The following is a 24623-nucleotide window of genomic DNA, read 5'->3' as shown; positions in this document are numbered from 1 at the left end:
TAGTGGTCACAAGATGGAGACGAATGCTAGGGAGTACTTGGAAGCCAAGAGGGCAGCTTCTCTTCATCGTTCGGCCTCAAGGTCTACCCCCTACATGAAGGATCCTCCATTGAGGATTCCGTCCAGAACTGAAGGAAGAAGTCAAAGACCTTCGGCTGTTCAGCCAAGGCAAGAAAAAACGATTTTACAACCTATGGTGTATAACACGATCCATTTCAACACCGTAGCATCAACAGTAGACCATTCTTCCTTTTCTTCATCAGTAGACGGAGCCTTCGTTGTCGATGACGGAAGAATGTGATGTATAACACGATTTGAACGTGCGTGTATTTTGCATAATTCCGCCCACGTGGAATATTGAACGTTCTCCATATCGAGAGTGATAGGGAGATTGTGTTTGATATTTGCATTAGATAGAGAGGGAAGAGAAGAAGAAAGAGGAAGGAGGATGGCGAAGTCGCCTTGGAACCACCAGCCATGGCGGCAGAGTAGGTGGCGGACAGTCCTGGGCTGGGAAGAGGAAGAGGAAGAGGGTTTGCACAGTGGAAAATCGAAACCCTAATCTGATACCATGAAAGAATTATATTCCTTGAATATCATTTACTACAAAGTAAGTATATATACTAGGTTACAAGCTAAGATTACAAGCCATTAATTTAGGAAACTAACTAACAACTTAACTAATTAAATTAAACATTAACATATTTAATTTACATAGTCTAATATGTGAGAGCTTTTTGAGGTAAATGGGGCAAAAGGACGGAGGGAGTACAACACTTTCCTAGTGTCAGTAGCTAGTACATGGGCCCCAATAGCACAATCCTTATAAACTTTAACTATCCTACAAAAGAGCAACATGGATAATATCAGCAACCATAAGAGGAGAGTTCCATGGGAACTCTATTGGGATTAAGCAAAAAATTAACCACCTCCACTGCATCTGTAAAATTGAAACTCCTTGAAGTTCGTCGAGCTCAAATATAAGAACCAGTTGAAGAACCAATCCGCAAACGAGACTGAACTCGGCTGAACCACTATGCCCAAGTTAGAAGCTTTCCAGATGCATTGAGAGAACTAGTGTTATTTTTTGCAATGTGCAAATAAATTGGTGATCATGACACTTGTATTGAACAGGTAACTGAGGCTTTTGGTAAATTGTTCAATGTGTTCTCAACTGATATCAGATCTGGCATTAAATGCAGAGAGGTTTGAGATAGGCATACAACCAGTTCCTCCAAAACTAATGCATGCCTTAGGAGAAATTGGATCATTTCCACTTCCTGTTCTAGCCCATAATAATCCTGTATCACTATTTTTTTCAGACAATACCTGCAACATGAAGGAATAGCATGATCTGTTCTAAAAAAATCTCGTTCCAACTCCAGTAGCTTGCCATCAAAGCACCCATCTCCATCTTCATAATACAAAGTGAGTCCCTGCAAAGTAAACAACAAAAAGAATACATAACTGTTAAAACATCAGCCATGAGTAAGTAAAATGATACCAAAACCACACACTAACCTCTGTAAAAACAAGTGTTTCTAAAGCAGGTGAACAGTTGAGAAAGGGTAGGATCAATTTATCCCAAAAAAAGTTTTCAACACCACATCGCAGCTCAAGACGTTTTAAATTCGGAAACGTTGGCAGTTGATCGTTTAAGACCTTCTCACCAGCATATTCAAACTCCTTCAACAACAAATTAAAGACAAAAGTTAGCTTCTTTTCTAACGACTGCTGAAAAAAGGCAAACCAGCTTTTTTTCCCCCTAACAAAACAAAAACAAAAACAAAAATAGAGATTGAGCCATACCCACAACATGAAGCCTAACAAGGATATATGTTGAACATGAGAATAGGCTCTGATGAGGCTAAGTATATCTGAAAAGACACCTCAATTTCTTCAAATTGTAAGATATGTAGAATATTTAGTTTTGCTTCAACAAGACGATGCATTATTGGGATTGAGTACTTGTGTGCTACATTATCCAAGTAATCAAGGTACTCCAAATTAGGAGTATCCATAAGCACTGTGTCAGTGTTATCTAAGAACACAGTATCAAGTTTATGCATTCGTAAACACAATCTCCTAAGGGAAGTCGAGAAGACAGTTGTGTGATGGACATGGCTTGTAGAAACTTCAAATGTGAGGTCTTCTAGGACAGGGCAACTTGATACTAGCCTTGGCAGGAAGCCATCGCAGAAATAAAAGACATGGACAAGAGGAGCAGTTTCAAGCTTGGGAGGCAATAAGATGGCATGGTGATAACTTCATCAAGACCAATATTGACCTCAAGCTTCAACACTTCTAACGTTTTACAAGTGAATATAGCTGGGGGCAGCAGAGCATCCCCTGGGTTCCTCAACAGAATACAGAGGTCGAGCTCCCGAAGGCCACAAAACGTCAACGGGAAGGAAATCCACGCATCAACATGAGCAACTTTCAAGTCAGGGAGACAGCCTTGCTTAAAGCGATTAGAACAACAGCCAAAGAAATAGACATTCTCAAAGTCGCTGCTGCCAACTTGAAGTCTAAATCTCGTGAGATACTTAGACTTGTATGCTTGGAGGATAGTGTCAACAAACTTCACAAAAGTGGGGTAACGTTGAACTGCATAGGGGTGTTCCAAACAAAGATTTATAGGCGAGACGTCAAAGTCAAGGGACGTAATATAAGAGAAAACACGCCTCAATTTCCTAGACAATATGGATGTAGCAGCGGCATCCTTGGTAGGAAGCAAGGAAAGGATTCGAATTACCAGTTCGTCAGGTAAACTTGTAAGCCTATCTACCAGGGTACTAAAGTTGTGATTTTGCACATCCAATAGACTAGGGGATGTAGTAGGAGTTATAGTAGAACATGATTTGAACCTCCGATCCATAGATGTTCGTCCTGAAGAGAAAAACAATTATCTCATTAAAAGAAGTAGTGTTAAAGTCCTAATTCCCATCTGATAGATGTGAAAAGTATATCTATCAGATAGGAATGTACTACATTTGTAAAATAATATACTACGATTTTGTAGTATACTACATTATTCAGAAACTATACTACCTAAATCTCTATATAAATATACTACAATATTCCTAAATATACTACATAAATCTATAAGTATACTACTTTTCTATAATCTACAAATTTTTTTAAAAAAAATGAGCTTGATATATGCCCAGCTCCTATCTATCTGATTGGAACTGGGCAGCCCTCGAATGTAGTAAAGAATACTAAGCACAAAATTGGAAAATCCCCAAACACCCTTAAATTATTAATTAAAAAAGTTTGTTGGCTTTTCTTTCACCTGATCTATAGCAGCAGCATTTAACCATTCATCATCTCCCATGCCAAAAACAACAAAGCTAAAGCTAAATTTCGAGTACAAGCTATTAAATTAATCAAATTTGTGCTACAAGTCTTACAACAACAACAAAACTTCATGAAACATTACCAATTTGTGTTCAAATAAATATTTAAAAAAAAAATCAAAATCATCGAACATATTCCTGGATTAATTTGTGTTTAAAAAAGTCATTTAAACAATTTCTAGTTGCTCACAAACCAGAACATAGTACAGTACTCCGTAAATTAATCAAATTGAATTAAATTAATTATAACACAAACCAGGAAGAACAAGCTAACTAACATGAATGAATTAGGTTGAAACAGAACTTCAGCAATGGAATGAGTTAGAGCAATCAATGCATCAGGAAATCTAGTGATCATCATCAATTCCACACATGAACAATAATTCTCAGAAGCAAATACCAACTCCAGAACACTAGAAAAGATAAGAGATCGAAGAAAAAGAATACCTCAATCAAACAGCCGGAAGAAATTAAAGAAATACTTGGTATTATGAATGAGAATAAATTAAGAGTTTAGAGAGAAAACAAGGAAGAATAAACAGTTGGTTTTGTGTTAGGGTTTGAATAAATCTCTATTATATAAGGGAAGGGAAGGGAAGAGCAATAATATCCTCTTTTAAAATGCCTATTTTGCCCTTTTTTTTTCTAAATTACAAAAGGAATGTCAAAATCAAAATCGACACTCAGGCTTCGTTTGGTAGGGTGTAAAACATTTTCAGTGTAAAATGATTTTCATGGAAAACAATTTACAATGAAAAACACAATTCCAAAATTAATTCTCCGTTGTTTGGTTCCATGTAAGAAAAATGATGAAATGAAAGGAAAATGAAAGGGAAAGTAATGAGGTAGTGAGAGGAGTGTACAAGAGAGATAAGGAAAATAGTTTTCCTTTCATTTTGAAAGGAAAATGGTTTTCCATCATTAGGAGAGTAATTTTACCCCAAGGGAAAATGGTTTTACACTCTTTTGCTAACCAAACAATGTAAAACTGAAAATAGAGGGAAAAAAAAACGTTTTATGCCCTACCAAACGAAGCCTCAAAGGAAAACTACCGAAAATTAATTTACAACACTCACTCACAAATCACTTCAAAGAAGAAACTTCACAAATCACGTTATAAAAATCACGCATATCACTCAAATAATCAGGAAACTTTATTAAAACTTAAAATTAACATACAAACTAAAACTAATAACCTAGAACGTCAATGCATACAAAAACGTTTACAAAAAATTACTTACAAATTACTATTCTCAAGAACTATTCACAATTAATGGTGGGTCATGATAAAAAATAGAGGTGTATTTGTAGTGAAAGCAGAATTTAGAAGTTAGAGAAGGAAAAAAATTATTTACTTTTTTTATAGTGTTTCCTATATATAATGAAACTTTTACATATATTTAGACCTATCTTTTTCTATTATATAATAGTGATTAATTATCAAGGTAAAAAAGGTTTACTTAAAATATCATTCAAGAATTAAAGTACAGCCAATGAAAAAATTAAGGTTTATATAAGGGAAGGGGGGAGCTATGGTGTCTCCGAATGAAGAGACTATGTTACCCCCTTCCCATTCTAAATTACAAATTCACTTACAAATCAAAGGGGAGTTCAAACAAAAATACGAAAAATATGATTATAACAATCACTCACAAGTCAACTAAAATCATAAAATTGCATAATTTACGTTGTGCAAATCACTAAAATGAGGAAACTTTACATAAACTTAAAAATTCACTTATAAACTACAACCTATGAAAAATTCATAGTGTCCACTTTCTTTATAATTTATGAAATATTGTACTTAATTCAGAAATCAACTAAAAAATTATAATATTAGAAATCATAAATAAATTCAATAAAATTTCTATTATATTCATAGAATTTAACTGTGAAAAGTTTAAAAAAAAAAAACAAAAAGAATGGTGAGAGACTTAAGTGACAGAAACTAAACCAATCAAATCTTGCAACTAAAAACAATTATACTTCGTATGTCTAATGTTCAAATTTTGACTCTTATGCCAAAGAAAATAGAACTTTTTGCACGCGATGCGTGCTTGAATATTTTTCGAAATAGTGCTCAATTTTCTTTGGCATAAGAGTCAAAATTTGAACATTAGACATACGAAGTATAATTGTTTTTAGTTGCAAGATTTGATTGGTTTAGTTTCTGTCACTTAAGTCTCTCACCATTCTTTTAGTTTTTTTTAAAAAAAAGAGAAGTCCTCCCAACCCCGAGACCGTTCATCGTGCACGGTACACCGGCCTAGCATCTTTGCTTCATATACTCTTTCCTTCCATTTTACATCATAAAATGGAAGCTGTCTCAGTGGTTGGGCCTCTATTACTCTCTCCGCGTTAGAGGGTCCTGGGTTCGAATCCTCCCTCTACCACTCTCATTTGAAACTTACGATGCAATCTATTTGCTCATTCGAAAACAATATTGCTCATTTAATTATATTATAACCAATTACTCTATTTGGTCTTTATTTTAACACATTAGAAAATATATAATGCGAAACAATATATTTTAACAATATTGCTCATTTGAAATACATAATGCTCATTTTAGTAATATATTCCTCAATGTGAAACAGTACATTCATGTTTACTAATCAATAAAGAATTACATAATTACATATTTAAAAGATAAATTACTCATTTATTTATTTTCCACGTACCATTGCTAAGCTACTACCAATTTTGAAAATAATGTTATTTATTTTCATCTTTTTTATGACTAGTTAGTTTTTTATTTTAAGACATTAGAAATAGATATTTAATTTGCTCATTTAAGATACATGGCTCATTCGAACTATGTATTGTTCATTCTAGTAATATATTGGAAGCTTAAAAATTAAAGTGAATTTAAAATAATTATATATTCTACCAGTAAAATAAGACAATGTTTGCTCATTATAAGGATGTTTTACTCATTTAAATTATTTTTTTCTCCATAAATATTCAGTGGTATTGTTAATAATTTCATTAAATGAGCAATATTCTAAGAGTTTTTTGCTCATTTAAGGACCTTTTTGCACTAAGTAACATATTTACTCATTTTCAAAGCTATATTGCTTATTTCATTAATTTTTCAATGGGTATCTTATTGTTTGTTTAATTTTTATTTCTCCACATTCAAAAAAGAATTGGAAAAAGTTAGAGAGTGGAAAAGAAAAGAAGAATATAATAAGGAAAAAAAAGTCATAGTAACAGCTCATTTTGTGAATGAGCAAATTTATTTTACCTCACTCAAGATCAGAATGTTTACTGGTCTTCCTGTGTAAAAAAGATTGCTCATTTGATCAAACGAGTAAAATAAAACTGCTCATTTGATCAAATGAGTAAAATAAAACTGCTCATTTTGTGAATGAGCAGATTTATTTTACCTCACTTCAGATCAAAATGTTTACTTATCTTAACAAAAATGCTCATTTGTCAAAATGAGCAGATTGATTTCTCTTCAAGACAAAATAAACTACTCATTTGATCAAAATGAGTAAAATAAAACTATTCATTTTGTAATGAGCAGAGTTAATTTAACTCACTCAATATCAAATCATAATGTGAACTATATCAAACATGTTTTCCTTTGAAAATCATGTTGCTCATTTCCTTGTTTTTTAATCTCTCTGTTTGTTTTTAATTGTTACAAAATGAGTAGATTTATTTTACTTCACTCAAGATCAAAATCTTTACCGATCTTCCTCTGCAAATAGATTGCTCATTTGATCAAATGAGTAAAATAAAACCGCTCAATTGTGATCAGAATGTTTAGTAATCTTGCTGCACAAAAATGATTGCTCATTTGATCAAATGAGTAATATGAAACTATATTGTAAGAAATGGAAAAAGTTTGAGAGTGGAGAAGAAAAGAAGAATATAATAAGAAAATTTTCTTTTAAAATTTTTTTAAAAATATATATTGTTACAGAATATGGAAAATATTAAAAAGAAAAAAGGCGTGTTATAATAATTATATATTCTACCTGTAAAATAAAATATTTAGAAATTTAAAAATAATAATTATAGTACAACATCCCTCAAAAAAAAAATTATAGTACAACAATATACAAAATAATTGTAAAAAATAAAAGAGCTAAAATAAGAACTAAGACTATGGAAGAAACATGGAAAACCAAAAAAAATTAAAAAAAAATAAAATTCAAAACTGAGCTAAGCTACTTACATGGTAACAACAACACGCGTTTAATACTTAGCATGCATATTGCTTAGTTTGTATCCGGGTGTACCCGGCGCACGGTACACCCGGGTGCAAATTAATAGTTGTATCCCAACCCGAGATTCCGAGCATGTGTTTGGTTTTTATTTTTGGAAAAATTGTGAGGGATAAGCCAACGTTTGCGTGAGGTTTTATTTTTTAAAAAATTGAAGCTGATTTTTTTAAAATGGATGCGCACGTGACCCATCGTGCTCTAAGGTGGGTCCAATATGCACGTTATGTTGGAATGTTCAACAAAACGGTATTTGACTTTTATTCACCGACTTATTAAGAGTAAGAGTTACTTTGTATTTTTATGTGGGGTTAAAAAGCAAAAATAGATTGGAGAGAGTGTGTTCTAAAATGGAATAAAGGACAGTGCACAAAACATTAAAAATCGTCCAAACGAGGAAAATGCACAGAATGTTAAAAATCGAAGGGAGTATATCTTTCTATAATTCAAATTAGTCCCTCCGTTCCATAATTAATTGTGCATTTACTACACTTCTCAATGTACATTTTATATATTTTCAATATCTACAATTTCATGATTATAAAAAATTATAAAAGTTGAGTATTAATGGTCAATTCATGAAGATATTATATTTAAGGTTTAAAATGTCGTAGATTAAAAAATATCAATTAAAAATAAAAAATCAATCAAAAAAATTATTATTTAAAATATAAGGTTTATTTGCCTTTATCTTTAATGTATGTTGATGGATTACATAGTACGCGCTCTGTTTCTTTTTGTTTGATATATTTGGAATCTTGACACTATTCACAATTGGAAAGAGAATATTCTAAATTTTTCTCAATACATAAGAAAAAATATAGTCGTCTGGGATATTGTTGGATTCGTCTCAATGAGTCTTATAAGAATATCAAACTTTCAAAAATTTTACACATACACACTTAGAGTTATTGATCAAATATGTAAAAGAAAAGCGTATCGAACATTTTGAACGGATGGAGTAATAGATTTTAATCAAGAGACAAATTATTAAAAGAGGCGGTTTAATTTTAGCATAAAATTAGACAAATCAAAGTCCGCATTCTATTAACAAGCTCATTTTATCTTACTCTACCCCAATACTACTCCTAGACATTTAGCACCATTCTAGTTGTTCATTCTCTTGTCTTTTCTATTTCATAACAAGCGATTCTAAAAGAAAACATATGGCTTACCGAATGAATTAGACTAGTCACTAAATGGTTTAAACTAGTCACTAAATAAATTTAACATTGAGTATTGAATGAACTAAACATGTCACGAAATGAATGAAATAGGTCACAAAATAGATTAAACTGGCCCCTATTTTCAGAAGACGGTTTGTTGATTTTCTTTTCTTGTTATTGGGCCGATTGGGCAGTTGCCTAATTTTATTTTAAAAGTAGGCGATCTCTTACAAAACCAGTTGTAATCAAGATGGTTAAAATGTCATAGATTAGAAAAATCATTTAAAAAATCAATTTAATATCGTGGGATAAAGAATACAATTATTTATAAAAAAATTAAATTTATATTAATTATTTTTTTGGTGTTTGCACCTGATTCACCCTTCGGACTACATCCGGATCGAGGCCAAGTTCGGGGTGGTTAGGTTCCATTCCTCTCCCAAGGATGTTGCGGGGATTCAAACACGGGTCCGTCCTACCAAAGCCATTCTCTATCGAGATCATGCATCCTACACCCGGGTGTACCATGCTCATGGTACACCCGGTGGTATTTTGGTAAATAACGCAAACTCTAGGGGCACACTGGTCAATTTGTGGCATAAGAAGACAAAACATGAGCGTGCAACTCTCTGTTCATCCCAAAACCCAGAAAAACCCTGATTTCATGCAAAAAAAAATTTCGACAGGAAAAAATGCTGATTTTTCAAGCAAATCAATGTGATTTCAACAAATTCATAAAACAAATTAAGAAATTCGTTGCAAATTTTAAAAGTTTTGGAATAATTTCGGATATTTATAGACTGAAATTTTGAAACTTTGAACTCAACAATGGCAGAAATAATACCATTTGTGGCGCCGTAAAACCAATCGAAGAACAAAATCAGGGTAATTCATTGCTATTTCTATTTATTTCATGAATTGGAATTACAAAATTAATGGGGAAAATGAGTAGAATATTTTGTCCTGAGAATAATGAAAATGAGCAATTATTTTTTTTGAATGAAAAATGGATGTACCATAACAGTTGCTCATTTCTTAAATGAGCAAAATCAACTTTTTCCTTTTAAGCAAAAAAAATGCTCTTTTCTTTGAATGATCAATAATTTCGTTCACTGATGATTTGTTAAACACCTGCTCATTAGAATTAATTTGTCCTGAGGAAAAATGAGTGAACAAGTTTGTCATGAGGGAAAATAAAATGCCCATCTTTGAAAATAAGCAAAAACTTATAGTTTTGAAGAAAGTGAAAATTGCTCATTTGAAGAAATGAGCAAAAATTTTCTGCCCAGGCAAACTAATTATGTTCGTTCAAAATGCTCATTTGAAGAAATGAGCAGAAATTTTCTTCCTGAGCAAATCTGTTCGTTCAAAAAAAAAAACTCATCAGAGGAACTGAGCATAAAATTTTCTCTAAAGGAATTTTATTCTGCTCAGTTGCTCAAATGAGCAAATGTTTCCGTCTTGACCAAATAAACACCAACTCATTTGCGCAAATGAGCAGAATTAAATTGTATTCATGAGGAAAATAAAAACGTTAGATAGGAAAAATTCACTAAGCAAAATAATTCTTCTCATTTGCTTATGAGCGAATCTTTCAGTTTTGAGCAAATAATTTAAAAAAAAGGATGAAAAGATGAACAAAGAAGATAGCATGAGTGAGAATCGAGAAATTGAGAAGTGTAAAAATGGTGAATACCTCTTTCAACAATGAGAAATGTAAAAATCTGTAAAGTAGCATGATCCTTGCTGTGTTTCTCAAAAAATTTATTGCATAAGAAGTTAATTGCATTAAATTACGTCTACATTTAACAAAACTCTTTTTTAGAACCAAATACTCTAGTTGAAGGTATTTTTAGAAATAAAATTTCCAAAATTTTATGTTATTGCTGTAACACCCCGACAACTCTCTCTTTATAAAACATATATTTTTCCCAACTAAAACAGAGAATTATCAAGGCATTATCGCCTGTGTGAAAACGTATCGGCTTACTCAGAGTATTGCAGCAGAAAAACATTAAATATACTTTATTAAATACTTAAAACATAATAATTGTCAACCATTATCCAAGCCACGAAAACAATTCAAAACCAATTAAAACATTTAAAAATAAATAATCCATAAAACAACGTAACTAAAATAACGTAAAGGGTAGGAAGCAAATAAAATAATAAAACGATCTCTCAACCATGCTTCCCAAGTCCAAAATGAGTAATTGAGACGATGCATCATGCCTTCAAACCTGTATGCAAACACTCAATTGAAAATTGCTCGCCAAAAAAGGGTCATCACAGGATCGATAGGCACAGCCATGATCGATACACAGAAAAGCACGTAATTAGCAAAGCTGAATACATACATAAATAAAATAAAACATGAAACCTAATCATGATACTACTAAGCAATAGAACATGATCAATAAATATACCTCAAGATTTCAACTCGTAAAATAAGACTTGACTCCACAAGACATACAACATGAAAAATATTAGTAAATTGAATAGGCAATGGATCGAGTTGTCCAACCAAAACCAATCTTCAAAAATGAAAGACCGAGTTACAAGCGCGACTGCGTAACCCCTTGACCAACGATATCGAGGAACCTTTAGAAATAAAAATAGGGTACGGTGATCAATCTGACCCCAAGAAAAGCCATGGGCTATCACCATGTACTCCAACTCATACTAGTCCAGAACTTCAGACGTGCACAAGTCTAAAAGCTATTGCTATTCATTTCCACTTTAAGTATTAGTACATTATTCGATGTTAGACTCTAAACAGACAACCAACACATAACATGGATACAATAAATATTCCTCTTTTATCTTAGGATTAGATAAGTCATCAAACAATTCCAATTGACCAAGAATTAATCCTTTAAATTTATTTGTTGACTTATATCAACAATCCAATGTCCAATGACAATAAATATACATACCCTACAAACCCCTCGGTCTTTGCAAAGTAGTAAAATAATAATATCCAATAATAATCCAACTTACTCACAAAGTCCTCGACCTTTGAAAAGTAATAAAATATCCAATAAGGGAAACAATACCAAATCCATAATCCAACAATAAGATAATATTAATCCCTCATGTAAATTAATAAATAACTTCCCTTACCAAACATGCTTGAATCAAACATCCATTCAATCATGTAATAAAAAATAAAGGCAATTAACATGCTCAACAACACGTAATTCCAATTCAATAGCCACGTATGAACCATAAAAGGGTTCCCGGTACATGATAGTATAAATAATCCTAATCCTTAGGACATAATACTAGTCTAACGCATAAGGACATGTACGTACCTTGTGTAGACAAAGTGAAAGGCCACTTTAAAACTCTAGAAGTCACCTAAAGTAAATTCTCCGCCTACCAAAACAATAATACAACAATGAATTAATATACTAATTAATTCACAACAATATAATTTATTTTAAAATGCTTCAAAACTCGTTTTAAAATACTTTAAATACATTAAAGTTCCAACCTTTAACAATCTTTAAAATAATACTCATAAACCTAGGCTTTTAAAACCTCAAAAATCACTACTTTAGTACTTAAAGCTCACTTTAAACCATAATTAACAAATCTGAAATTATACTTTATATTCACAATAAACAAAAATCAGATTTTTAATAATTCGAATAATAAAGTTTTCAACTTTATTTATAAAACATATAAAAACTCATAAAAACTATAACTTTAACATTAAACTATAATTAAACATTAAAGTAGAGGATAAGGGTTAAGAAATAACCGAAGAAACCACGAAAACCCAGAAAAACGAAGAGCGAAGACACGCACGAAGAGGTGCGTGGTTTGCGGGTGGCGTGTGGCAGTCACGCGCGTCGCTGCTGGCGGACGAAAGTAGAGAGTCGAGTGAGTGTGGCAGCTGCTGCGGCTGCACGTTAGGCGAAGGAAGAGAATGGTGGCAAGTGGTGTGGGATCGCCGGAAAATAAACGGAAGAGATGTGGTGGTGGTGGTGGTGCACGGCGGCACGAAAAACGGAGAGAAGAGAGGGGGAGTGGGGCGCTGGTTTGGGGAAAGAAGGGAGAGGGAAAATAAAAAGTGAACAACTAAGGGTTTGGGGGGTATTAATAGGTTTTGCCTAAAAACCTATGGCACTTAGGTTAGCTTAGGTTTAGGCTCAAGATGATCATGAAACTTAAACAAATGGTTTGGACTCCTGAACCCAACATTTAAAAATCATTTTAAACACGACCCAAAACCTTTAAATAAAATATTCAATACTTAAATTCAATTCAATAAATATTAATGATTATTTAAAACGTTTAAACAATCATTAGACTTTCAAAATAGTCAATACTTAAATAGTTAAATAAAATAAATATGAAAATGATTATAAATATACTGTAAATATATTTATAAAATTCATAAAATTACGGGGGATTACAGTCTACCCTGTCTTAAAAGAAGTTTCGTCCCGAAACTTGGCACGAAGAAACTAAATCGTTTGAAAAAAATTCTATACTTAAACTTTTCAAAACGAGGAACCCAGAAAAAAAAAACTTGTGTCACACATGTGCAAAGTTTACCAACCCAAACTCAAATATGTCACTCATGGACACGTTATTTTGCACCAGAATGTGCAAATTGCAAAAATAAGCATAAAAATACCATAAAAATAGGTAAAAGCGCGAAATTCTATCGCATTCTACCCCTCTCAAAGAAAACGAGTTACGCCCTCGTAACTCACCTCAACAAACAAGTTAGGATACTTCTTCCTCATGTCATCCTCGACTACCCATGTTGCCTCCTCGGACTCATGGTTAGACCAAAGTACTTTCACGATACTCATATCCTTATTGCGTGTACTACGCACCTTCTTTTCCAAAATCTTCACAGATCTTTCCTTATACGACGTGAGGCTACTATTAATATCAACTCTTTCGGGTTCTAGTACATGATTCTCATCAGGAATATACCTCTTAAGCTGCGAGATATGAAACACATCGTGCATCTTCTCGAATTCTATTGGCAAAGCCAACTTGTAGGCTACCTTACCAACTCGTTGCACAATCTCATACGGACCCACATACTTGGCACTCAACTTGCCTTTCTTACCAAATCTCATAACACCTTTCGTCGGTGAGACTTTCAAAAACACTTTATCGCCAACGGCGAACTCATCTTCACACCTCTTCAAATCAGCATAACTCTTCTGCCTATACTGGGCAGCTTGGGTTCTAGCTTGAATCCACTTCACATTCTTAACGGTCTCTTCAATGAATTCAGTCCCGAAGACTATATTCTCACTAAAGTCGCTTCAACAAATACAATTCTACACTTTCGTCCATACAAAGCTTCAAATAGTGCCATTTTTATTCTCGCATGGTAACTATTGTTGTATGAAAACTCAATCAAATCTAATTGTTTTTCCCAACTTCCTTGAAAATCAATCGCACATGCTCTCAACATGTCCTTCATAGTCTGATTGGTCCTCTCGGTTTGACCATCTGTCGCAGGGTGAAAAGTAGTACTCATCTTCAACGTAGTTCCAAGATTCTGCTGAACTTTCTGCCAAAACTTCGAGAGAAATCTCGAATCACGATCCGAAATAATATCCTTCGGCACACCATGGAGTCTCACAACGTGCTTGATATAAGTCTTTGCAAGTTGCTTCTTCTTCCACGTTTCTTTGATCGGAATAAATACGACAGATTTAGTCAATCGATCCACAATCACCCAAATAGTATCGTTGCCAGTCTTAGTTTTTGGCAATGCTGTCACGAAATCCATAGAAATTGAATCCCACTTCCATCCAGGGACTTCTAACGATTGGACCTTTCCCATAGGTCTCTTATGATCTATCTTCACTTTTTGGCAAGTCAAACACTTCGACACGAATTCAGCGACTTCTCGCTTCATATTCGCCCACCAATAATTCTCCTTAAGGTCTTTATACAACTTATATATCACCACCAGGGTGTACGGAATACAGAGTATTGTGACCTTCCTCCATAAGCTTTCCATTAAGCTCTTCACACTTCTGTGGTATACACCACCTTCCTTTGAATCTCAGACTTCCATCCTCATGGATCTTAAAATCAACTTCCTTTCCTTGCTTCATCTTCTCTTTAATCTTGCCAAGATGTTCAACTCCAACTTGACTCTCCAAGATCTCATCGAAAATCGACGATCCTAACGACAAGGGGTTCAATCTTGCTTCTATCTCTCCAGGATTCAAAATCTCAAGGTTAAACCTTTGCATATCTCGATACAACTCTTCGGAAACTACCAACGCATTCACGCTATAGCTCGTCTTCCTACTCAAAGCATCGACGACTACATTCGCCTTCCCTTCATGATACTGGATATCTAAGTCATAATCCTTGATCAACTCTAACCATCTCCTCTGTCTCATATTGAGATCTTTTTGAGTGAAAATATACTTCAAACTCTTATGGTCGGTGAATATCTTCACAGTTGCTCCATAGAGATAATGTCTCCAAATCTTCGATGCAAACACAATGGTAGATAACTCTAAGTCATAAGTAGGGTAATTAGACTCATATGGCTTCAACTGACGCGATGCATACGCAATCACCTTCCCATTCTGCTATAACACACATCCCAAACCATTCTTCGAAGCATCACTATATACCTCGAATCCATCATTCCCATCGGGCAGAGTCAAAAAAAGTGCCGAGGTTAAACAATCCTTCAAAATTTGAAGGCTTCCTCACACTTCTCATTTCAATCAAACTTCGATTCTTTCTTAATTGAAGTAGTCATAAGTCTCGCTATCCTCGAGAAATCTTTCACAATCCCAGAAAACTTCTTATGTCAGACACATTCTTCGGTCTAGGCCACTCACTAACGGCTTGTATCTTTGCAGGATCCACAGAAACTCCTTCCTTAGACACATAAGGACCTAAAAATGCAACTTTCTCCAAACGGAATTCACACTTAGAGAACTTGGCAAACAATTGATTTCTCTTAAGCGTCTCCAAAATAATTCTCAAATGCTCATCATGTTCTTCTTCATTCTTCGAGTAAATCAAAATATCGTCAATGAATACTACGAGAAAATTATCGAAGAATTCATGGAAAATCCTATTCATCAAGTCCATAAATATTGTAGGTGCATTGGTCAACCCAAATGGCATGACAGTAAACTCAGAGTGACCATATCTCGTTCTAAAAGCAGTCTTAGGTATATCCTTATCGGCTACCTTCAATTAATGATACCCTGAACGCAAATCAACCTTCGAGAAAACATTAGCTCCATTCAACTGATCAAAAAGATCATCTATCCTAGGCAAAGGATACTTGTTCTTAATAGTCACATTGTTCACCTCACGATAATCAATACACAACCTCATACTACCATCCTTCTTCTTCACAAATAACACTAGTGCTCCCTAAGGTGACGCACTAGGTCTAATGTAACCTTTCTCCAACAATTATTGCAATTGAGTCTTCAATTCACTCATCTCAGGAGTTGCCATCCTGTACAGTGCTTTCGAAATAGGTGCAGTACCAGGAACTAAGTCTATGGTAAACTCAACGGCTCTCTTAGGCGACATTCCAGAAATCTAACTTGGAAACACATCCAAGAATTCATTCACAATAGTTACATCCTCAATTCTCGACTCAACTTCCTTGCTTACATCTCGCACACTACACAAGAATACTTCACAACCTTTCCTTATCAACTTTTCAGCTTGCATAGCAGAAATGATCCCAAAACTCTTAGGTTTCCCAAAACGTCAGTACGAAATTGACTTCCCCGAAGGACTCTTTAAAACTACCCTATGAGCTTCACAATCTATCTTGGCTTTATAAGGACTAAGCCAATCCATTCCCAGAATAACATCTAGGTCTCCCAAATTGAATTCTATGAGATTAGAGGGAAAAGTACAACCTCTGATCTTCAAAGGTAAGTTTTTAAACATCTTAGTACACTTCACAACTTTTCCAGTAGGAATACAAATGGGAAAATCAACGACTTCAAAGTCTACTAGACCTAAACTCTTAACAACAGACGACAAAATAAAAGAATAGGTCGCTCCAGAATCAAATAAAGCTTTACCTAAAGTGGAGTTGATAGAATAAGTACCAAAAACTACATCAGCGGACTTTTCAGCTTCAGTACTACTCATCACGAACAGCTTCCCCGGAGCATTACTCTGGTTGTTGTTGTTCCCTCCATTCACAGCCTTAGTGTAGCTTTCATGACCATTCTGCGACCCCGAAGGTTTCGGTCCTTGGTTGCTAGCTTGGTTATAACCAGATCTTACCTGACCATTGCCTCCATTGGCATCCTGTTCACGTTTCTGCTTCGTGAAACACTCAAACTCTTTATGTCCCTTCTCCTGACAGTAATTGCACGTAACCCTATTTGTAACAGCCCGATTCTCGAGCTACTAGCTAAACACACTTAAGATTCACTAATCACAATCAATGCTTAATAAGGCTCGAATTAAATATTTACTCGCAGCGGAAACATAACCTATAAAACGATCCTGGACCTGTGGGTTATTGGCCCACAAAACAAAATCCTTAAAAAAAAAACAATTATCTTGGCTAGATTCCCAAATATTATATACAACAAAAATATAAATAATTATTCTCAAATCAACTATCTAGATACAAACTCAATCCATAAGCTACGACGACATCTTTATCTTGCTCCACTTCCAATTTCGAGCTCACCACACCAAACCTACAACAATGTTTGTCTCTGCCACCCACTAAGTGACAGGCCACAAAAATGACAACACTATCAGCAAAGCTGAGTACACACCGTATAAGAGAAAATACAAGTTTAGGTGTATTTTGAAAACTAACACACAGTTATAATAACAGACAATCACTCTTAACTTAGTTACTATAGTTTCACAAAATCAATCGTTTGGCATGAACGCGAATGGAGAGGGGTACCATGCATCACCAGTTGTCTCCAAACTATTGAGGGTCGTCACCCCACCTTTTACTGTTCTGCTTGCAAAACTTAACCGGACATGTCCTAAGTCGGGTGCATGTTCATGCCTCACTTTTATATTTATAATATAAGATATTCAATGATTTATACTTTAATCCTCAATACTCAAAACATAACATAATATTCGACCTTATCTGGTCTTAACTCATATTTGAATTATTTCCTCATTAACATACCAAATCATATTTTGAGAAATATAGTATTTTCGAACAATTCCAATAACTGAACAAAAGGATACTTTTATAACAATTCACAACTAACTCATAGAGATGCATCTATAATCATGGCCATTACTATAAACGATATATGATATCTAAAAATCAATGTGACGCACACAGGAGCATTTAAATATATTTTGCTGAACATAAAGGTCACCTCAACTCAATAACAATTATACGAAACCTCCAAGCATCATAACTTGATTTCTCATATCATCTTGAATTATATACGTTTACATAGCCATCCTCCAACAACCACCTCACAATAACATCAATAATCAATAACCAAACTTAGACTAATTCCCAATTCCATAAATTATCAATCTTTAACATTCTAATTTCCTTAATTCTTAATTAATAACTATAACTTCGATGATATTAGCTACATCGAATAGCATCCCAATTCATAATCATAATTCTAAATTATATAACTAAACCAACTAAACATAACTCACAACCTTACTTAAATCAAGAACATAATTTGGCTACCAACAAATATATTGAGAATATAAAGCTAACTCGACGCATATATAAACCTCAATAAACTGATTTCCATCTTGCACTCATATCCTTAACCAACCGAATAACAATTCCAACAACACAATCCCCTTCATAATTCCGAATGATACTCCAGTCCTAGTCATCCTCCAATAATCACCTCATAACAATAACAATAATCAATATCCATTCCTAGAGAATATATAACAACCATACTAGCCATAACACTTCTAAAAATAAACTCTAACTAACCTAAACTAAATCTGCGAAACAGAAACTAAGCAATTCTATAACTTCTACATTTATCTCCAAATATATCAACTCCAACAACACTACATCAACACAATAACATAACAACAACAACACTCCACTACCAACAATAACATCAAACAATAACAACCACCCAACATTCCAACAACATCCACCACAATTACCACAACTCCTCCACAACTACAACAATAACAACAGCAACTCAACACCACCACTACAACAAAACAACAGCCACCACAACCATAATCCCAATAACAACAAGAATACAACAATGACAACAACAAACAGTAACAACAACAAATAACAACTTGGGCTTGGATAAATAATTCCATAATCCAAAATTCAAAGGAAAAGAAACAAGAGGTGTATACCTCTGCTCTGCTTGAGCAGCGAAGAACAGGGAATAGAGGGGGGTTTCAAGTCTTCGACGTCGACTGAGCACCGTCAACCACAACAACAGCGGCAGTAGCGACTGAACACAACCACCGGTAGAAGAGAGGAGTGATAGCGGCAGACGACGAACAACAGCAGCGGTGTGGTGGCTTGCGAGCAGCACCACACGCATAACACAATAGAGGAGAGAGAAAAACAGGACAGCAGCAACAACCACGTCACCGACAACAACGACGCGAACAGAAGGGAAAGGAGGACTCCGACGAGCAACAAGAACACCGGCGAGGCAACCTGATTCTGACGAGATAGAAAGCAGGGGAGAGAAAGGGGTCGGGTTTCGCTAGGGTTGGGGGTTTTTTTCACGGGTTTGGGGGTTTTGGGTTTTTCTCCATTTGAAATTAGAAATGTTCGGTAATGTAATTGAGCAAGTCTTACAGCTCAAGATGAAATCTTTTTGGTGGCTTAATTCAAGAAAGACACGAAGGAAGGGAGGAAGAATGAGTTGGCTTTGATTGAAGAAGAAGGCTCGAGGAGGAGAGACTAGAGAGAAAATAAGAGGGATGGGTTTTGGTTCTTATAATAGTAAGTCCTCTCAGGCTTGGCCCCATCACTAGACCCTTGGCCATTCCTGTTTTGGAAATTTCCATTTTCATTCCTGTTCCACTTGTAATTACCTTGACTCCCTCCAGCTTGGAAATCTTTCCTCTTATCTCCTAGGGCAACGTTCTTCTTGTCACACCTATTCTGTAATCCATAAATATGAGCGGCTTGCCCAAACACAATATTTAGGAAAGTAAAGGTTTCACCTCCCAACCCCGATTGAATTTCCTCAGTCAAACCTTGCTCAAATCTCTGAGCTTTCAATTCCTCGATGGCAACTACCTCAGGTGCAAATCTAGACAAAGCTATGAACTTGCTTTAGTACTCAGAAATAGTCATGCTCCCCATTCTAAAGTTAATGAACTCTTGGGCCTTTTGCTTCCTCATGAAAGCAGGGTAAAACTTTCCTCTAAGAGCAGTGGTAAAGGATTCCCAATTGAAATCAGTCTCGGCACCAATCCTAGTCCTGTTTTCCTTCCACCAAAGATCGGCCTCATCTTTCAGATACATCACAGCCTGATCCACCTTCATTGCCGCAGGGCAATTTACAGCTCCAAATATCTTGTCGAATACTCTAATCCAACTCTCCAAGAACGTAGGGTCAGTGTGTCCCTTCAAATAAGACGGCTTAACTTTAGCCAGCTTCTCAAACATGTCGCCTGTAGTGTTAGGACGTTCAGTTCTCTCTTGGGTCAACCTCTCTGCCAAAAGACGAATGGCAGAGGCTAGGGCGATATCATTGTTGGCCATCCTACTGCGTAACGTATGAAAAACAAATACGTTCAATTTCATGTCACGATTCATAACTAATTGCCATTCTACGAAGGCATCGAAAAGAAAATTGATCATACAAGTTCATCTAAAGAAAATAGGTTCAACGAAGTTTTACTTGGAATAAATCCGAAGTATAGACAATTTTATTTGGAACAAATCCAAGCACTAACTGGATTTATTTAGACTACATCCAACCTTAAACAATTTATTTCGAATACATCCAAGCAGAAACAATTTATTTGGAATACATCCAAGCTCAAACAATTTACCACTACTTGCACAATCATGCAAGGATTAAATAACCAACCGTAAGAAATAAAATAAAATAATTCCCATTCGCGTACTAAATAAATATTGTTCAACTCATATAAGTAAAATAATATTTTATTTCTCCGAAAATAATAACAATGAATATTTCCTCAATTCATAACAAGAGTTCACTACATATAATTCCTCAAATGAATAGTACCAAAATAAATAACTATTGTAGCATAGCTACCTTATTTAAAAGAAATTCTAAATAAATGACATCAAAATAAGTCTCAAGGACTAACATCATGATTCCTATCCTTATTTTCCTTGTACTTCTCAGAAGTGAATACTTCGTCTTCGAAATCATCCATATCCTCAATCACACATTTATAATTTGGCTATTCACCTCTAGTTGTCCTCCTAATACGTTTAGGTGAAGTTTCATCGACGTCCTCAATCTCATCTTCACTATCAGTATCATCATTAAGTATGTCAGCCAGAAAAGCAGCATAAATATCCTTACGAGTTTGACCTCTAGCTCGGTCGAACTCTTGTCACATCTCATCATCACTCTCAGTAGCTACTCTCAGAATATGGCGTAATCCAACCTCTAAGCTAGTATAGCTCTCAAGCACAGACTCAGTGTCGAACTCATCATCACTAAATACAATAGGGTTGTAAAAACTTCCAACTCGATTGGCTTCACTATCAGACATGCCTAAAGGTCCATCTACTACAATTCAAAACCAATTAAAATATTTAAAAATAAATAATCCATAAAACAACGTAATTTAAATAACGTAAAGGGTATGAAGTAAATAAAATAATAAAACGATCTCTCAACCACGCATCCCACGTCCCAAATGAGTAATTGAGATGATGCATCATGGCTTCAAACCTGTAGGCAAATACTCAATTGAAAACTACTCGCCAATAAAGGGTCATCACAGGATCAATAGGCACAACCATGATCGACACACAAAAAAGCACGTAATCAGCAAAGCTGAGTACATACATAAATAAAATAAATTACGAAATCTAATCATGATACTACTAAGCAATATAACATGATCAATAAATATATCTCAAGACTTCAACTCGTAAAATAAGACTTGACTCCACAAGACATACAACATGAAAAATATTAGTAAATTGAATAGACAATCTGTTGTCGGGCAAATTTCCTAACTCTAGAAACCTCATCATGTCTTCCTCTGACATGGTCGACAGTTCGTCCTCATTCTCGCTTCTTTGTTGTACGACTTTCTCCTTACCTCTCGATTTTTCTTGGTTTTTTACGAACGTCCTAATGCTACGCCTACTAGGTGCCACAGATACAATTGAGGAAGAAAGGAAAAGTGTGAATTAAAGAAACTAATGGAAGAAAAATAAAAGTTTACCTGGTAATAGAAATCAGTTTCCCGGTGGAGAGAATTATGGAGGTTATGGAAATTATCTTGCTTTAGAGAGAGAAAGATTTGGTGGGATGAAGTTTTCAACCGCCCAAGTTATTTATATGTCCAAGGGCAATCATCATTTTAAGCCAACGGTTAGAAATTAACGGCTCCTTTTAAAAAAAAGAACTACATATTTGAGACCTTTGGGCTGCCTTATTGATCCTCTTTCTTTTTTGCTAAGTATTTCCGTAGGATATTTTCTATACCTGTCGTGCAAGATTTTCTCTATACTTTTTTGCTAAGTATTTTCGTAGGATATTTTCTATACCTGTCGTGCAAGATTTTCTCTATACTTTTTTGCTAAAGTATCTTGGTTACATTGAAGATATTTTGTTTGATTCTTTGATTTTTTAAATTGTCTCATGGTTCTTGTGTTACCCCAATTCGACAATTGGGGGCAAACTGTTATGACTGATTTTTGCAGGATGACATTGACATGATGACATAGTGACTTTGACACTAAGACGTAACGAGAGGACGCAGAGACCAAGTCGCCTAAAACCCGTAACTGATTGTCCAAAAAAGGAAGGAGCTCAGCACGACATTTATTCAACCAAGATAGCCGTTGATGGAGATAAATTACGTAAAGAAGGAAAGAAGATTTTTTCATGGGAGCTTGGTTAGGAGGATCTCCTATAATCAAGGGACCATTACCATTGTAATAATCTAGGAATTTAATAGTGCATTCATTTGGAAAAAGCCAAAGGAGAAAAATTCGGCAAAGGACATACAAAAGAAAGAGGAATATCATTAGATTAGACTACTGGACATTTTTTGTACGAAGAGCAAAAGAAAGCAAAAGTTGTAACGATTGTCGCTAATCTGTAACGACAGTCAACGATAGTAGATTGGTGGATCCATATCCACCCGCGGTTTTTACCCACCTTCATTGGGGTTTTCCGCAGCACCATCTTTGTGTGTTCATCCCTTTGATCCCCATTGCATTCATTCCTTGCATCGTCATACTCATAATCTGGTTAAATCGTCCCAAACTTTAATTATGTCGTAAGAGACAAATTTTAGCATAAACAAGAGGAAAGCAAGACTCTCTAATTCCCTTTCCCTTGCTAGTGCTGAGACTACGTGTTTAGCGGTGGTTGGCGAGACCCAAACCTGCCAAGCATTATGAATTCCCTATGTTGGAACTGTCGGGGCTTGGGAAACCCCTAGACAGTTCATGCTCTCCGCCGACGGTGGAATAGGTTTAGCCTAGATATGGTGTTTGTGTCAGAAACGAATATTAGTAAGAGGGATGTGGAGTCTACGAAGGCTTGTATGGGTTTCTCGAATGCTTTTGGTGTTGATAGTGAAGGCCGATCAGGAGGTTTGTGTGTGTTTTGGCAAAGTGAGAAGGTTGATTTTACGGTGGTTTCTTTCTTTAGGAACTATATTTGTGGTGATGTTCAGATTTTAGACAGAGTAATGTGACGTTTGATTGGCATCTATGGATAGCCGGATAGGGAGAATAAGTACAAGACGTGGGATCTTATTCGCTCGCTTTGTAACTATAAAGGGCCATTGTTTCTAGGAGGTGACTTTAATGAAAGTTCTTATGATGAGTGAGATCGAATGGGGATCCGAAAATGATAGGAGCAGCATTGCTGATTTTCGTAACATGGTAGATGATCTTGAGCTTAGGGACCTTGGCTATTCGGGTCTCTGGTACACTTGGGAACGTGGAAGACATCCTAGTTCGCGGATTAGGGAACGTCTTGCTAGGTTCTTAGACTCCCAAAGATGGAACGCAGCTTTCCCTTTTGCGGTTGTGGAACATTTGTGGCGAATGAAATCTTACCACACCCCCATTATGGTTCGTTTGTTGGGTAGTTCAAGGAAACATAAGCGGAGGAAAAGGTCGTTTAAGTTTGAACAGCATGGTTGCTCGATGACGATTGTGAGAGGCGTGTTGTTGAAGCTTGGAAAGGTTGTGAAGGACTCTCCTTTAGTGAAAGGATTAGTTCGGTTGCCGACGAACTAACCCTGTGGAGTAAAAAGTTTGTCTAATCTTTCTTTTTTGTTTTGCTAAGCAAGTAATTTGATTGCATGCTCAAACCAAAATACACCAATCTAAGCTTGATATAGAACCAATTAGGTGGGACCCATAACCAAGGAAAGATTCCAAATTACAACACACCACCACCACACTTACAAACTACGTACAAAACCAAAAAAAAATCCTTCCTACTCACTTTCTTAGGCATAACTAGCTTAACTCTATTTCTCACAATACATTTTTGTTGAGCAATACTACTAGCAATACTAGGAATAGCATGCTGCCAATAGCTCAAATTCCTAGCATGCCAAACACCATACACAACTGCTGATAGACTAGCTGCAAGAACATGCTTCCTAAACTCGGAATATCTGGTCTGCAATCCTCAACCATCTGATGAGACTTGGAAGAGCTGTAGCTGAACTGCTAA

The 24623-nt window shown here is 35.3% G+C and overlaps 1 non-coding gene across 1 annotated transcript; it reads right to left on the bottom strand.

Annotated features, from left to right (window-relative positions):
* Positions 1–547: 547 nt before the first annotated feature.
* LOC104893347 (F-box/LRR-repeat protein At4g14103) lies at positions 548–3918 on the bottom strand. Its single transcript, XR_008969412.1, has 5 exons — positions 3807–3918; positions 1810–2889; positions 1522–1686; positions 1330–1436; positions 548–1186 (listed from the first exon to the last, which is right to left on the bottom strand). It is a non-coding gene; the product is annotated as an F-box/LRR-repeat protein At4g14103 (transcript).
* Between the last annotated feature and the right edge of the window lie 20705 nt (positions 3919–24623).

The sequence above is a fragment of the Beta vulgaris genome, chromosome 5 (assembly GCF_026745355.1).
Source record: "Beta vulgaris subsp. vulgaris cultivar EL10 chromosome 5, EL10.2, whole genome shotgun sequence".
Taxonomy (NCBI): domain Eukaryota; kingdom Viridiplantae; phylum Streptophyta; class Magnoliopsida; order Caryophyllales; family Amaranthaceae; genus Beta; species Beta vulgaris.
The sequence above is the reverse complement of the archived record's forward strand: the minus strand, read 5'-3'. Positions and strand labels throughout refer to the sequence as shown.